The sequence below is a fragment of the Eptatretus burgeri genome, chromosome 7 (assembly GCF_056783735.1).
Source record: "Eptatretus burgeri isolate ZD-2024b chromosome 7, Ebu_testis_v1, whole genome shotgun sequence".
NCBI lineage: Eukaryota > Metazoa > Chordata > Myxini > Myxiniformes > Myxinidae > Eptatretus > Eptatretus burgeri.
Genome location: NC_140967.1, coordinates 4,110,223 through 4,113,974, shown reverse-complemented (window position 1 = coordinate 4,113,974; position 3,752 = coordinate 4,110,223). Strand labels below are relative to the sequence as shown.

General features: G+C 37.3%; 1 long non-coding RNA gene across 1 annotated transcript in view; it reads left to right on the top strand.

The window, feature by feature from the left end:
- Positions 1–3,405, top strand: part of LOC147022575 (uncharacterized) — a 6,770-nt gene extending 3,365 nt beyond the window's left edge. The window contains exon 2 of the long non-coding RNA XR_015059794.1: positions 1–3,405. This exon is cut by the window's left edge and continues 319 nt beyond it. This is a non-coding gene — a long non-coding RNA (uncharacterized LOC147022575).
- The last annotated feature ends 347 nt before the right edge of the window (positions 3,406–3,752 follow it).

The following is a 3,752-nucleotide window of genomic DNA, read 5'->3' as shown; positions in this document are numbered from 1 at the left end:
TAAGGTGGAATTTAAATGCATTGACGGAGGGTGGTGATTAAAGATTGCTTGCTATTTCCTCTTGAAATTGTAGTTGCAAAATAATTTTCACATTGCAAAGTGGAAATGGAATGCAAAATTCCAGATGTGGTGGAAGAGGTATCGTGTATTTATAGCTTTTTGATTTGTGCCAAGCCATCACTCGCATTCTCTTTGCTCGCATTCTCTCCCGACATCATCCACATTATCACCCACACCAATGTGCACGTCATACATGTTTTATTATCCCAATACTTTATCCCTTCTTCCAAGAGAAATTGTAGGTGTTGTATTGAATGCAATGATATTCATTTTTAATATGACCCATGCTGTTAAAAATCTTAATCCAGGTGGGTTGTGCTCACTGACTGTCCTGAATTGTTCATCCACTCTGGATTTAAATCCAACCAGAGTTCATTGAACACGTTGCCCCGCACTGTCTTGAGAAACAAGGCCATGAGTGGGGTCTATGAGTGGCAAAATTGATTGGTTGTGATGAGGTAAAATGCCGGAATATTTTGTCGCAAGTACTACTAAATGAAACGGTGTTGAAACTGCTAACACTGCGATTTGTGTTCAAATATAAAACCAGAAGGGCTTTCGGTAGAGCGTATACCTCAGCCACATAATGCTGATCCACTAGAACATATCGGGCACAATAAATTTTTGAAATATCATTATATTTGACACTGTAAATAAAAAGGAGTGAATTTTTTTTTTCTCACAAACAGATGAGTGATGTTTGTAATAAGGAATACAAATATTAAAACAAACACTTACAATCATGCAAACACACACTCAATATATTTCAACGAATCCAACCAGTGGAGCAAGAAAAGCAACATTGTGATATATATGCTCAAAGGACTTGGTAAAAAGTAGTTATAAGAGACATCTTCAATCACACAAACAAAAAAAAAAAAAACTCAGAAGATACAGCTGGGTTTGTTGTTTTAAAAAAATTGATATAAAAATAAGAATTTTAGGTTTAAAGAGCCAGAACCAAAATCGGTAGCTGAAGCAATTATTGTGAAAGTTTGTTCAGCTGTTGAAACTAATTAACAAGAGCCGGAGGGAATGTAATACTATTCAATTCTATATGGGATTAAAATTATATTTGGCAAAAAGATGATGAAAAACGAGTTGAAAGACTTTATATGAGAACAAATCCTCATTTAATTTCTTCATGTCAAGGTTTCCAAGATTGTAATGTTTATAATACACTTCAGAGGTACGAAATAGATGTTGATGAGAACACAGAAGGAAGTGGATTTAACGTTGGGGAAAATTATTTTCTTTGATGTACACATCTTGAAATCAGATCCTGTTAAAGCTTCTTCCTATATTGATTTGCCAAGAATCATAAAACTTTAAAAAGCAGTTGTTGATGTTCAAAACAATCTATCTATAATTCCAGATGTGTGTGTGTGTGTGTGTGTGTGTGTGTGTGTGTGTGTGTGTGTGTGTGTGTGTGTGTGTGTGTGTGTGTGTGTGTGTGTGTGTGTGTGTGTGTGTGTGTGTGTGTGCGTGCGCGTGCGTCCGCTGTTTCTTGACAACCACTGGTCTGATCTAATTGAAACTTACCAGATATATTGCTGGGGACCTGAGGATGTGCCTTTTCAACGTTTGATATTAATCGGACAAGTGGTTCCCAAGTTATGGCCATTTATTTACCAACCAATGACAAGAAACGTTGCTGCATGGGCATGGCCGATGGGGGAAGGGAACCTCAGCCACGTTCCCCATTATGGGTTACAACGTACGGACTTCCGGAGAGTGATGACTTCATGTATTCTAATAATTTCTCCATTTCTTATGCGCATTTATAGATAAGCACAATGCCCCAAGTTACGATCGTTTTCATATTAGACGGTGCATACATTTCGGTAACATCAGAGTGAGCTGGTGTGCTCCGAACCAGGAAGTAAATTTGAAACGCGATAACTTACGATCAAAAATAAGCAAGTAGGAGACAAAATTTAAACAACAGGTGTTTTTTTGGTACCTTTTAGATGTTTTCGTGTATTCTAATAATTTCTCGATTTCTTATGCACATTTATAGATAAACACAATGCCCCAAGTTATGATCGTTTTCATATTAGACGGTGCATAAATTTTGGTAACATCAGAGTGAACTGGTATGCTCCGAAGCAGGAAGTAAATTCTCTTCTCTTCTCTTCTCTTCTCTTCTCTTCTCTTCTCTTCTCTTCTCTTCTCTTCTCTTCTCTTCTCTTCTCTTCTCTTCTCTTCTCTTCTCTTCTCTTCTCTTCTCTTCTCTTCTCTTCTCTTCTCTTCTCTTCGTGTTTTTCCTTGTGACGACATTGCGAAAAGGCAAAATACGTTGGCGATAATTGAATATTTGGCCATTAAAACTAAATTGCGAATAATCGTAACTGCGATATGCGAACTTCCGGGGCACGTGAGAGCGAAGGAACGGCCTGTGAGGTTGTTGTTTCTTGCTCGCAGTTTGAAATTTTTTTATTATTATTTTTTTACGGGCACGTACTAGTGACAACAAATGCTTCCTCCGGGCTATTCTTGCTCACTTGCACCCCTACAATGGAAACCAGAACGAATGTGGCATTTAAAAAAATATGAAAATACTTTAAATGTTAAAGGATTAGAATTTCCAATGAAGTTAAAGGATATCTCTAACTTTGAGAAAATGAGCAATCTCTCTATTAATGTGTATGGACTAGCAGTTACAAAGTTCACACATTGAAAATTTCAAATAACTATAAAAATGATAAGCCAGGAGGCGACGATGGTTCGCGGGCATTATTGAACAATGCCACGATTGGTACAATTGAGTTAGTGGAAGCTTTTGAGGAAGCCCTTTTGAGGATTATAGAAAGGTGAATAATAAAAGCCTATCTCTTCCGTCAAAATTGACCAAATCAAATCGGATTTTTTTTATATGTTGTACTTATGGACATTACGCACAGCTTCTCGGAAATGAAATTGCGAGAAAAAAAATCGAGAAAAAATAAATAAATTAAAGTGGGCATGGCATTTGGAATAAATATGATGGCATTTTACGTCATCGGGACCAATCAAATTTGCCATTCGTTGATCCTGCCCATGCCCTTGTTTCGAGAGAGTGGGGTAATGTGTTTGATGAACTCTTGTGTGATTTTGGTTTATTTTTTATTGAACTCGCTTGGGTTAATCAACAGTTCCTAACTGAGCTGACCATACTGACCACCTTGGTGAAGTCTGAGGCCAATTTAAAATGATAAACTAGTAAAGAATATGTCAAGTATGATTATGGAATTGAGTCACAAAGTAGGCCACAGTTGTTTCAGTTCTGTCAATTCCTGTAAAATACAAATAATGTGTCAAGTATAACAATAAAATCTGATTGGATTGGTGCACTGTGCATGGAAATGTGCTTCAATTTCCATTTTTTTAATAAGCACGACGTCGTCCCCCGGTCCACCCTTTTCTGAATACCATCAGAGGTACCACTGTCCACTAATGCTCTTGAAATTCATGTAAAACTGCACTTATGTCTCCTAATGTGCTTGTCCTAAATGTAATATATGTACAACCTCATCTCTTATCCTTGGATGCTGTAGAAAAAGGAAGTCATTGGTCACCGTTTATTTTAACGATGTATAACAATTCTGGGCACACAGTGATTATATATCTTTTTAGGCCTCCTTCTCTAACCATGGTCTAGAGTCGAGACCCTTTGTCTAACTAGTCTGGTTTCTGTTTGGCGGTGTGATTCT